Here is a 14200-nt window from a genome sequence, read left to right as displayed (position 1 = left end):
TTTTCTATGAGAGAACGCACGGTTTGACAGTTCCGCTGTAAAATAATTTCATTATAACAACAGGGAGCATTTTTAACGAAAAAATTCTTGATTTTTTGAAATATTATTGGCAAATTCCTATAAAACAGTATTTTTTTTACTATCTACAGAACAACGTCTGTCGCGGCTAGTATATTATATATAATCTAGTCAGTCAGTTATGAGTGTGATAGATTACTTTGCTCTGTTAGTTATAACTCGTAGGTAATATATTTTAATTAATGATTAGTGTATTTTATTTTATTGTATAATTACTTAGCTTAGATTTAGATTTTTGTAATTCTTAGTTGTATGTAATTAAAACGCTTATTATTTGTTTCTAACTATCCGTTAAACAATTGTCAATTGATTATTGCAGACTTTCAAATTTTCCATACTTTTTTTTCACCGGTTTTAGTTTTTAACTCACTTTTAGATTTGTAATAATGTATCGATAAGCGAAATTAACATGTAGTGTTTACCTTTAAATGATTTTGCATACCCTGCACATGTAATTTAAATTGGTAATTGTTTAAGAAATATTTTTATGTAAAATCGCTGGTAGACCAATAAATAAATAAGGTATAGTATAGTAGATATAGTACTGTATATATAGGCTATAACATATATTCGAATAATAATGTGACACGTTGGTAATCAAAATATTGTTTCAATAATGATGTCGCTTAATACACTTACTTGAAATGCTTACTTTACTATGCTTATTTTGCATAAATCACGAAACACTCATAGCGCGACAAAGAATAAAGTTGTATTTGCGAATTATTATTAACTCAGCATTACAAGTTAATTTGAAGTTTATATTTCAAATCGTCTTCTTTCATGAAATTTTAAACTTTTTTAAATAAGTTGTAACAGTGTGGACCGTTTTGATTAAATGTTTTATTAAAACTTTACTACAATTCGACCATCGGGATTGTTTCGTGGGTACGGAATTGTAAATCTAACCCAATCTCGAATACACACAAAAGATTTCATTAAATTCGATCCAGCCGTTTAGAGGAGTTCAGTAACATACACACGCACAGAAGAATTACATATTAAATAAAGATGAGTGCTACATAAACATATACAAGTTAGACACCTATTATGATTGTTGCGAATAGTTATTTTATTTAATTCTATTTTTTCACTAATCATATTTATATTCTCCGTCACCGCCATCTACCGTTCCCTAGAGTAATCCGATAATTCCATTAAAAAGAGATAAGTACCTACTCATGTTCTCATGTTTAAAAAAAACTTGATAAATCAACAAAAAGCAATAAAAAGTTAATGATTTTAAGGTAAGCTATTTTATTTTAATGCGTTAACGTTTTCTTAATTTATATATGAATTCATAATTTTTAATAAAACGCCATCTAGCGTTCCAAAAAATTATTATAATAATAATCATTATCATTTAAATTAATTATAAAGAGGTTAGGTTCTACCAACTTCTCTTTATTTCCACAATTACATTCAGTATATATATTAAAGTTGATACCAGATGCATAAAATATCTAAGCAACCAGCCAATGTTTAATTCATCCAATGTATCCAAGAATTCATCAAGGGCGCGAGCAGCAAAAATTTTTCATTAATTTGAGTATTCTGAGACGCCCATGCGATCTTTGTTCAGAAAGATAAAAATATGAAACTATTTTATTTTTAATTAACTATAGATACCTGACATTTATTTAAGGTTTGAAACGCGAGCGATGCGGCGGCTAAAAACTAGTTTACTTGTTTGATGTTATACTTGTTTTGGTGCGTTAGGAAAAAAACTATCAGGGCAAATTGTTAAAATGCGCGCACACATCGACACGCAAATTCGACATCCTGCCGATTATTTTATTCTTCTTCTCTCTCAGAGCGCCAATTGTTTCCGAAGCGGTAGTAGTATCTAGTATATTAGAAATCACATCAAAAAGAATTGTAAAGGAATTAATTTTGAGAAAATAAATGCCTTTTATGCCTTTTATTTGGTCAACAAGACCATTTATAGCATACTTCAGCTACCATAAGCCTCTTGTATCTCGATAGACTAAAATTAAATAAATTTCAATATGTAAGTGTCAGTTTCTTTCTTTCTTACTGTATGAAAATAATTTAATGATATTTAAATAAACGTTATTTAGCTTAATTATGCGCTATAAAAATATTTTCACTGGTTGTATTTTGAATTTTTACAATGCGCGCGCACACAGACACCCAAATTTGACACCAACTAACTCTTGTAACTCAATAGACAAGAATTAAATAAATTTTAATAACTAAATATGTAGATATAATTTACCTACAGTAAAAATATTATTTTTCTTTCTAATTATATAAAAATAATTTTATGATGTTTAAATACACGTTATTTAACTTAATAATGCTGTGTAAAAATATTTTTCATTTCTCATACTCGGAAAGTAATGTTGTTTTGATCTGATTATTGGGTGGAAAATGCTGCTTCCCTCCATAAAGAGGGAAAAACTCGTACAAATAAAAATAGAACTGCTGTCAGCTGTAATGAGTTTTATGTAAAAAAAAACCTAACTAAACAAAATGCTGCGGCCATGTGACATTCTAAACAGCCAGTGTGAACTTAGCGCAAACTTCTTTGAGCGGAATAAGCCGCAACAATTACGCGGTGAGTTCCATATTTAAAATTTAAAAAGTCAACAAAAATGTCCGAGTATGACAATTAATTTTAAATAGGTACTACTAATATTATGATAAATAGTTTAGATAAATAACTAGATTTATTTTCCTCATATTCGATATAAAAAGTAAAGTGTTTAACACGGGTAAAAGAATCAACTCGGACTATAGCCGCCCTCGCTGCGCTCGGGTGTCTAAATACCTCGGGAATTGATTCTTTCGACCCTCGGTTACCAATCTACTATTCATTGGTTGTAATTAATACTTTTATTTATTATAATATTGTTCTTTCTACAAACGTAAAATATCACGAGATATAAAAATCTTCAAGGATTTTTGTTCTGTTATGCCAAATAAGTATAACTTTTTGCGTGGATACATATAAGTACACATCATCATGAGCTGCAATACGTCCACTGCTGGACCTTTGTCCAGGAGGACAAAGGCCTTTGCCTCCCCCAAAGATTTCCACGACAATCGGTCCTGCGCTGCCCTCATCCAACGTATTAAGTACATCATAAGTGTAATTATACGTAGGTAATTACACTTTTTTAATTTGAGGTGACTGGTTGTGACTGCAGAGCCGTGTTTTAAAGCTTTTTATAGCAGCCATTTTGTTTAGTAAATATAGTCTTATAAATGTTAAGTTAATTTCAAGCATGTGGAAAGAAGCTGACCTTTCGTTAAAAGTTATTGTAGTTCTCTATTATTTGTGTCATACTTTATAAATTACATCAAAATCATGAAGAATAAAATATTCTATTTCAGACTACAGTTGGTAAACCTTTAAACAAATCAGGTATGACGTCATTATTTATATCGAATATGTATACATTTATTATAATTCCTACCTTAAAAAATAGTTATAGACAAAAATAATAGTGTGAGATATGGTTTAGTCATTAGTTAGAGATCTATAGAGAAAAAGTGAAGAAAGCTAAAAATTTTGTGAGAATATTTTATAAATTATATTTATGTAACCATTTTTTTAAAGTACAACATCTTTAATTATCTTATAAGCACAAATTTAGATACATCTATATTCTAAATACAATAATATAATATATAGTATATAACTGTATCAAACCGCGAAATAGCGATTCAACACAACAGTTTTTTATAATATTTTTCTCGTATTAACTCAATAATTTTAGCTGTAAAGAAGCAATCATGTGCGTATGTTTAACTAACAATAATTTATTGTAAATTAAGAAACTTCCCATCCTTAAATATTTCATTACAAGTCGAAATCTTGAAGCCCTAACCAATAAACGGATTGGAACGAAATTGGAAAATAAAATATTGCCCTAGAAATTCCTCTCAAATATAATTTAAACGAATTCATTACTTTGTTTCTAAGTTTGACTTCTTATATTTATTTATGCAGAATAAAATAATTTTTATATATATAAATAGCTTTACTGTATAGAATAAAATTAAGGAAAATAGAAATGGTAACAAATAAACAGTTATTTAGTAAAATTAATTTAATTAAGTCATTTTATTTATTCAACTATTAGCACATTAAATAATTTTTACATACCCAGTTTGACAAGTTATTAAGAGCACAATATAGAATCCTCTTGATAATTCAAACAAAGTTCACTTCAACACGTATTTATTTACACAAACAAGTTCGGTATTGTCATTCAAAAAGTTTTTAGGATTGCACACACATGCGATATCCCAAAAGTATCCAAGTCGTATTGCAATGTAGGGCGGGCGGACGTGCACTCACGCCGAGAGTCGCACATGAAAGGTAGAGCGCTAGAGAACGACTGAAGCTTGTCCGATCTGATTCAATCAAAGCGACACAGTACTTAATGCGAATCCCCCTGAACACCGCGTAGAATCTCGAAAAATTTTCAAACAAAATCTCTACCAGTGAATTTTTTTAGAAACTTTTTTGGCACTGATTCTTAAGTTTTCCAAAATAAGGAAAACGTAATCTTATTGTTTTGTTGAGTGGGGGAGGCGGAGGCGCCATTGGCCGAGTTGACTTTCGTAAGGCCAATAGCGACGAAAGGAGGAGCCGCCACGAAATTTGGCGAGACAAGTCGCCTCCCTGAACTACTTGTTCCCACGATCTTGTAAGTAAACTCGGTAACCGAAAGACATGCACGAAGATGCGGAATATTACTCGCTCCGTATACCACAACCGACGAGCATCCATTTGCCGGTGAAGTGACTTCTATTATACCAATGATACTTGACAATAACTAACAAATATTTTCAACACTGACTCTCAAGAAGTTATTCTCGAATGTATTGTTTTGTTTCGTACCAGATGGAGAGAAATACAAGCTCGCAATATATCTAATACTATCTTTTAACTAGCAATGTTCAGTTGTTTACGTACGAGTATAATCTTGCAAGGAGAATTAGAACTATTCCTTATCTAATTCCTACGTATTTGTATTCAAACACATCGATTTAGTTGTGATGACAATTTTTTTACGATAATCATAAACTGGGTCGCACTTAGAAATTAGGTACAGATAAAATAAATCTTCTACGGTAAGTACAGACACGAAATTTTGTATGAAAACATTTAGTAATAAGCTGCTTACAAGTATAATAATATAAGTATTTCATTGGTACTGTTTCGTTGGCTCCAATGTGGGAACTCAACACGTGCACTTACATGCATTCATCCTCATACTTATTAAATGAATGTGTCCGATTTCAGTCTAGTAGAGACAAAATTGTAGGACTTAAGGGTTTGAACATATTTGATACGGGCATGTTTGTAAATATACTTGCCCGTCCTGCATCTAAGGATGCCAAAAGTATCCATACGTCTTATTTGTTGAACACTGTAGGTATAACTTGCTTTTCCTTAGATGGAGATACTTAGATTTTAATGGAGCTGACATGTACATAAGTATAAGAGCCCCTAAATCAATAAAGAAAAAAAATCCTCATACTAAGGTTTTAAATGAAAAGGTTTGCTGAGAAAAGACGAATAATAGAAAGTTTTAATTAAATTTTTAAAATCTGTTGATCTGTTAAACAGTTAATAAAACAGGGAAAAAAATAGTCTATTTTTAAATTTATTTTTCTCTTTTGTTTATATGATTAATCTTTAACGTTGGTAATTATTACATTAGGCAATTTAGAAATTATGGCTCATTTTGTGCCAACCATATAATATTTAATTTTCGTCTCTTTCATTTATTAATTATCTTACTAATCTGAATTTATAAGTTTTGTTAGATGTTTTTGTTTTTTCTTAGATTCCGATGGCGGTGTCTTTCTTGTTTATTGTTTTCTGTATTGTAGTAAAACTTCTCTAAATAAGACATGATTTGGGAGTAGGTAGGTGACTCAGTTTATATTGACCGAATTATTGCAATAACTAATAATATTACAGTGTTCTGAATAAATTGTTATATGTTATATGTGTAGATTGTTATTTTTTAAACTGTATTTATTTTATAAATTTGTCTGCGATTTGATCCGCTGTTCTCTGCGGAATTCCGTCTATTAACTAAGCGCAATAGCGCTAAAAACCACACGAGATGCGACGGAGCATTCAGCCGGAGTACGGAGCTTAAGATTCTGTGGGTCGGTAGTGGGATTTGGATGAAACAAACTAAGCTAAGCAAAGGCAGACAGACAACAGATTTCAAAAACTGTTTTCACATTGTTTTACCAACTTCTCACTTCGTACAGTTTATAACTGTATTACAGCAAATATGTACAGACTCGGAAATTCATCTTATTTGTATTATTTGTATATTATAGATGTTTCAATGAAATAAAAAATTATACGTAAAGAAAATTATTTCATGAATTTGTTAAAAGTCATTGGTAAGGTCTGGGTAATAATAGTAATAATACTTAAAATGTAAGCAAGTTCAAAATTTTGTACATATTTTGTCTTTGTAGTGGAAATTTTGGTTTGGCTGATTCTTTGGGATTCTACTTGATAAATTATATCCTACATAATTATTGAGGTACCTTACCCACGAATCAATTTGTTTATTGGCGGAAGCCAAAAGAATTGTTACGATAAACTTTATCGCGATATTATTATATGAACGTTACAACTTTTGCGTCGTTGTCTGTGTGGAATTCCCCGTTATTTACAAGACAAGTGAAATGTACGACATAAGAAATACTAACAAATTTCACATTGATTAATTATAATATTGTAATTATATACGCTCAAATAAGTTTGAGTACGTTGTATGTTGGTCATTGGCATACAAGAACTTTAATGCTAAGCGATAGTGACGCCTCCTATACAGCACGTATTAAAACACTAAGAACATACTTCAGCTATCGAACGACAGAGGTCGCGATTTTTATTGATTCGTTTATATTCATTCCTATTCTGTGTACTCGTATGCTCTTCCGGAGGAGAAGAAACTTCCGGACGTTAGGTATTACCTCCCGAAGTTTCTTCGGAGTCAGATATAGAGAGCCTTAAGTCAACCTTTAGTCGTAGTTAACCTTAAGTCGCAAAACAATCCCGTGCGTGCGGTCAGGCGCATGCACAACCGCTCCACAAGTCACGCGTTAAACCTTGTCCTTGTTGTTCTGGATCCTACTCGCGAGGGCAAACAGATCTTCGGCCTCTCGACCCTGTGCTCTCTCCAGGTATCAAGGTAGAGATTCCTCACCGTAATGGCCCCGGGCAATGCTACCGGTGCCAACAATATGGCCCCTCCGCTCAGTTTTGCGACCACAAGCCTCGATGTGTAAAGTGCCTGAGCAACCACGGCACACCCAATGTCCACCCGCCTCTGTCCATCGCGGAACCGAAAGCCACACCACGAGCTATCGCGGGTGTCCCAAGGCTCCCAAACTCAGGAACTTGCCCTGTCACCAATAGGCCAGTTAAGAAGACACAGTCCTTCTCCCCGGCACCTGCATCCAAGACTTATGCGTGGAAACCCTCCTCTACGATCTCAGCACCCAGGGAGGCAGCCCCCTCTGCCCCGCGACTGGCGCGGCCCGTTCCTGCTCGCCCTCAGCTGGGCACACCATCAACATCTAAGATGGTAGCAAGACCACGGCCTCCTTAGGCAACTTGAATCAGTCTTTGGCTCGAGTATAGCGCCCAAGCGCTTCATAGTATACTCGTATAGTCTTGGTCACCAGGCTGAGAGATCCCGACGACCACTTAAACACCGTCCACCACCACCTTGAGACGGCGCAGCCGGCCTTGTGTTTCCTTACGGAGACGCAGCTATCTCGACCTAGCGATACGTCATATTTAACGTACCCCGGGTACAAAATTGAGCATAATTTCATGCCTCATGCCAGGGTATGTGTGTACGTTAGGGAGGATATCTGCTGTCGCCGTCTCGGCAATTTTGAGGGTAGGGACCTGTCTACTCTCTGGCTCCGCGTAGATTTAGAGGACCGCGTCCGCATCTATGCGTGTGTCTACAGGTCCCATAGTGGTAACGCAGAAACGGATCACCTAATGGGCTGCGTTCAAGCGGCATTTGATGACGTGCTTGCTCAGATCCCCTCCGCTGAAATCGTAGTCTTGGGTGATTTCAACGGGCACAATGCCGAATGGCTTGGATCACGTACTACAGACTACGCAGGGCGATCTGTGCATAATTTTGCATTGGCGTATGGTCTGTCCCAATTGGTTGAGTCGCCAACGCGGCTCCCGGATGTGGATAGCCACATGCCGTCCTTATTAGATCTTCTGCTGACTACACATACCGATGGTTACCAGGTCTCTGTCGACGCCCCTCTCGGAACGTCCGAACATTGCCTGGTCAGGAGTTTAGTGCCTATCCAACGCCAACGTCGCAGACCACCAGCGACCCGCCGCGTTTGGCACTACAAGTCAGCAGATTGGGATAAGATGCGTTCCTTTTTTGCATCCTACCCTTGGGGCAGGGTTTGTTTCCCTTCGGATGATCCTAGTGCCTGCGCCGTTGCAGTAGCCGATGTGATACTGCAGGGCATGGATATTTTTATACCAAGCTCTGTAGTACCGATCGGTGGCAGATCACAGCCCAGGTTCGATGCGTCAGTTAAAGCACTATCTGACCGCAAAAAACAAGCGTATCGAACTTGGGTTGCGGCGCTGGGCTCAAAGGATCCGAACTGCAAAGTTCTGAAGAGGAAATATAACCGTGCCTCCAGATTTTTTAGGCGGCAAATCGCCCGTGCAAAATCGAAGCACGTCGTCAAAATTGGCGAGCAGCTTTCCAGCTACCCGACCGGAATACGCAAGTTCTGGTCGTTGTCGAAAGCTGCTCTTGGTAACTTCAACCCGCCGTCCATGCTGCCGTTGCACATGAGGAATGACACCCTGGCCCATACGGCAAAAGAGAAAGCCGATCTCCTGTGCACTCTTTTTGCCTCCAACTCGACTCTTGACGACAACACCGGCCACCATCCCGCGGTGTCAGAGCTCTATGCCTGAAGTACAGTTCCGACAGAAGACTGTTAGGCGAGCTCTGTTTTCGTTAGACGTCAGGAAGTCGAGCGGGCCGGATGGCATTTCTCCAATCGTGCTTAGAACGTGTGCCCCTGAGTTGACGCCAGTGCTAACGCGTTTATTCCGGCACTCTTATTCAAAAGGCGTAGTCCCTGATTCATGGAAGTCAGCCCTTGTCCATCCGATCCCAAAAAAAGGAGACAGTTCGGATCCGGCAAACTACAGGCCTATTGCTATTACCTCCCTACTCTCCAAAATCATGGAGAGCATAATTAACCGCCAGCTCTTTGTATACCTTGAGGGTCACCAGTTGATCAACGACCGGCAGTACGGCTTTCGCCATGGTCGGCCGACTGGCGATCTTCTGGTATACCTAACACATAGATGGGCGGCGGCTATTGAAAGCAAGTGGGAAGGCCTGGCAGTTGGTCTGGATATAGCGAAGGCCTTTGATCGTGTCTGGCACAAGGCGCTCCTCGCAAAACTTCTATCATTTGGGCTTCCCGAGAGCTTATGCAAGTGGACCTCCAGCTTCCTCACTGGGCACAGCATACAGGTGTTGTCCACGGTTATTGCTCGAATCCCAAGCCCGTGAGCGCTGGAGTGCCCTAAGGCTGTGTGCTATCTCCCACGCTGTTTCTTCTGCATATCAATGATATGTTGGACACCGCCAACATGCATTGCTATGCAGACGACAGCACTGGTGATGCCGTATACACGGGCCATGCAGGTCTCTCTCGGGAAAACGTCGACCAGTGCCGGGAGAAACTTGTGTCTTCTATCGAGTCCTCTCTCGAGAAGGTTGCGGAATGGGGTAAGTTGAACCTTGTCCAATTTAACCCCCAGAAGACTCAAGTTTGTGCGTTGACCACTAAAAAAAACCCCATTTGCCTACTCTTCGAGAACACTTCCCTTAAAGCCTCGCCTAGTATCGGAATACTGGGTCTCGAAATCTCGAGCGATTGTCAATTCCGTGGCCATCTGGAGGGCAAAGCCAAATTGGCTTCGAAGAAATTGGGCGTCATAAATAGAGCACGGCAATACTTCAGGCCGGCCCACATTCTAGCGCTCTACAAAGCGCAGATCCGGCTTCACATGGAGTATTGCTGTCATCTCTGGTCTGGCGCACCCCAGTATCAGCTCGATCCATTTGACCGCGTGCAACGCAGAGCAGCTCGAATAGTCGGGGACCTAGCGCTCTGTGAACGGCTGGATCACTTGGCGTTGCGTAGAGACGTCGCTTCATTGTGTGTCTTCTACCGCATTTATCACGGGGAGTGTTCTGAAGAGCTGTTCAACCTGATTCCTGCCGCCGAATTTCACCTTCGCACGACACGCCACAAGTTACGATATCATCCCCACCATCTGGATGTGTGGCGGTCCTCCACAGTGCGGGTTTCAAGGAGCTTTCTTCCTCGCACTACGAAGCTGTGGAATGAGCTTCCTTGTGCGGTGTTTCCGGGACGATACGACATCGAGCGACGACGGGTACCTTCAAGAAAATCGAGTACACCTTCCTTAAAGGCCGGCAACGCTCCTGTGATTCCTCTGGTGTTGCAGGAGAGTGTGGGCGGCGGTGATCACTTAACACCAGGTGACCCATACGCTCGTTTGTCCTCCTATTCCATAAAAAAAAAGCAAACAAGATAAATGGACAAAAGACATTATAAGAGTGGTATCTAAGATATGGAAAAAGAAATAGAGGGAGACAAACGATACGATGGGAAGATGGTTTCAAAAAGATTGCTGGACCAACATGGAGGAGAGCAACTTACGACAGGAAAATGTGGAAAGATCTGGAGGAGGATAAGTTAAAAATGTACATTTTTAGTTTGCTTGCAATCAAGGCTTCATTAATTCATTAATTCATTCATTCAATTATTCATTCATAGTTTTTTTGGTGAAAATAATGGACGAGACGACCAGGACGTTCAGCTGATGGTAATTGATAAGCCCTGCTCATTACAATGCAGTGCCTCTCAGGATTATTGAAAAACTCAAAAATTTTGAGCGGCACTACAACTGCGTTCGTCACCCTGTTGACATAAGATGTTCAGTTTCATTTTCTCAGAAATTTCACGCCGACCGAAACACAATAACGCTTACACATAACTGCGTCACGGCTGAAATAGGCACCGTTGTGGTACCCATAATCTAGCCGGCATCCTGTGCAAGGGAGCCTCCCACTGGTCTTCCTCGGTGTTCATTCATCAATTCGAAGTTTCCTATATTTTTATAACTGTATGGAAGGTATTACACCAAAAGCGAACAATGCGTTCTCTAGCCATGTACTCTAATAAACAGCATGGATAACAATATCCGCGCCGGAAATAATCTTTACATTTAAGGCCAAACGAAAAAAAGTCACACACTCCAATATAAAACATTTTTAATTAAATCTAGAATATTCTTTTATATGAAAAAAAAATCATTCTGATATTCCACACCAAGGACGTTTTATTGTAATCCAAAGTAGCCAGACGGTAAAACGGCAAATTCATGTTTAAACCATTTATAATAAATAGTAATATTATTACTATAACTCACCGTATAAAATAAGCAATTACACTGGCCTGCAAAAGTAAGTATCACACTTTTCAAATAAATTTTTTTCTTAACTATAGAAGGTAGAGATTTAAGATTAAAAACGTTTTGTTGCAAATTTTGTAGGCTTTTATTCTTAGAAACTAAAATTATACATTAGTAACATTTTTAACTTAAAAAAGATAAAACAATGAAAATATTTTTAGTTTAGTGTAAAAAAATTCAACTAAAATGTATTACATGTTATTTAATTTTTAATAACTGGTATTGCCTCCTCGAGCTTTGATTACAGCTTCGAGCCGGTTTGGCATAATGAACACTAGGTTTCGGAGCCGATGTTGGGGAATATTCTCCCATTCTTCTACCAGAGCCTGCTTTAGTGCCCTGAGGGTAGTAGGTGGTGGTCTGCGATTTCTGACTAGCCTCCCAAGCTCATCCCAGGCGTGTTCAATCGGGTTGAGATCAGGACTTCTTGATGGCCAAGCCATCACGCTGATACCGACCTCCTGAATATACTCTTGTACGATATGAGCCGTGTGTGGCCGGGCATTATCATGCATCAGCATCGATCCATCACCCATATTGAGAATCTCTTGAGCATATCTTTGCCCAGTGAGGGTGCCATTTTCTATGGCTACTAGCTCTGTGCGACCTTCTGAAGATATGCCAGCCCATACATGTACACTGCCTCCACCGTATTGGACTCTTTCTGAGATGCAGGTTTGAAGGTATCGCTCACCAGGTCGCCTGTAAACACTTCGCCTTCCATCAGAAGTGTAAAGGGAGAATCGAGACTCATCTGCAAACAAAATTCTTGACCATTCTTCTTCATCCCACTGCATGTGTTCACGGGCGTATCGCAGTCTCGCTACTCGATGCTGTCTCTCGAGTTTTGGGCCACTCACTGATCTTCGGGGTTTCAAATTTGCTTCAGCAAGTCTTCTTCTCACTGTACTGTCACTAATGTAGTCCCTCCGGGTCTGAAGTAGCTGTTGCTGGACTTCAACTGCATTTTGGTGGCGATTTCTTAACACAGTGGAAATAATATAACGATCTTCTCGGGCACTGGTACACCTGGGTCTGCCAGTACAAGGTCTCCTCAGATGGTGTCCAGTCTCTTCGTACCTTCGCTTTACCTTCTGGACCGTTCGTACCGTCACACCCACCATTCTTGCAGTGCGACGCTTACTGATGCCTAGTTCCAGAAAAGCCATGATCCTAGCACATTCTTCAACTGAAAGATGCATGAAAAATAAATGTTATGTGCTTTTAGCATAAATTTTTAAAACAAGACCCATCGATCTTTAAAAAAATTTAAAACAGAAAGAAAAATGTGAATGGTAAAATTGTAATTCGGAAACGTCCACTTTGAAAAAGGAATGGTTTTGTTTTTGAAGTTTTTTTTCAGCCAATTCTTAAAAGAAGATTACCGACTATAAAGTTTTTATGTACAAAATTAAATTTTCTTTGAAGTCCTTTTTATTTCGAAAGTATATCTTGTGAACTTAAAACGTTATCCCAATTTTAAAAGTGTGATACTTACTTTTGAAGGCCAGTGTATTTTATAAAATTACACAACTGTAACAAAATACACAATTTTTTTATAAAAGGAAAAAAAAGTAAAGCACGTGAATTTTCAGTGTCCTCCAATGTTCGACGGAACTTCGTTATCAGAACTTAACAAGAAACGATCATCTGGACAATACTGTTACTTTAAAAAATCTAAAATCATCAAAAATTGTCTGTACCAAGGAAATGACACTTATGAATGTCAAAACTTTTTTTCTTTTTGCCACCACTTTGGAGGTTGATCTTTAATGAGAAGAAGTGGCAAGAAATCCATTCATTTAAATAAACATTTTAATTTTTCGGTTTCGACTTAAAGATAAATTTAACATAAAATCACTAACATGAGAATTTTACATAAATATACAATATAATATTACATCAGATTTCTATGACTAAGCATGCAAAACAAACAAAGTGAACAATTACAAAAAATTAAGGTATATAAAAAATTCTCAACAAAAGAACATCCACATATTTTATATTTATCCGGAATAAGAAGGATTTCAATAATTTATTATGTAAAGTGATGCAACAAAAATACGTCAAATAATCAATACCTTACACGATTAAGTCAAAAAAATAAATGTAAATCAATAAATAAAAACACAAGACTTATTGAATACAGTAGGTAGATGTGTCGCAGGCAGTTTGTATGATTCCGCTGTTGACGGCGTCGTCCGTTTATAAATGGTCGCAGTTATGAAATATGCCGAAGGCGAAATGTAGGTAAATGGTCTTGCCACTTTATAAAATACCACAACATTAGATAGACAATTCAAATTACAAAATGCTGCGGCAAATTGTAGTTTGTGGCGTATCGTTTGAAAGTGGAATTCAGCGGCAGTAATCAGGTTAGATAGCGGTGTCACACGGTTCACAGAGGATCTCTAATAATTTGAGCCGCTCAACAAATCCAATGATTACAACTGGTACAGTGGTGCAACAGCACCCCCTCTACTTCTGAACGCGAAAACAGAAAACGTGGAAATAGGGCTTGACGAA

General features: G+C 37.9%; 1 protein-coding gene across 2 annotated transcripts in view; it reads right to left on the bottom strand.

Annotated features, from left to right (window-relative positions):
- Window positions 1-4449, bottom strand: part of LOC126978438 (forkhead box protein E1-like) — an 86123-nt gene extending 81674 nt beyond the window's left edge. For both annotated transcript variants that reach the window (XM_050827229.1, XM_050827230.1), the window contains exon 1: window positions 4214-4449. The gene's annotated coding sequence lies outside the window, so the exon portion shown is untranslated. The remainder of the gene's footprint in view (window positions 1-4213) is intronic.
- Between the last annotated feature and the right edge of the window lie 9751 nt (window positions 4450-14200).

This window comes from Leptidea sinapis, chromosome Z, assembly GCF_905404315.1.
Source record: "Leptidea sinapis chromosome Z, ilLepSina1.1, whole genome shotgun sequence".
Lineage (NCBI taxonomy): Eukaryota > Metazoa > Arthropoda > Insecta > Lepidoptera > Pieridae > Leptidea > Leptidea sinapis.
This window is presented reverse-complemented; position numbering and strand designations above follow the sequence as displayed.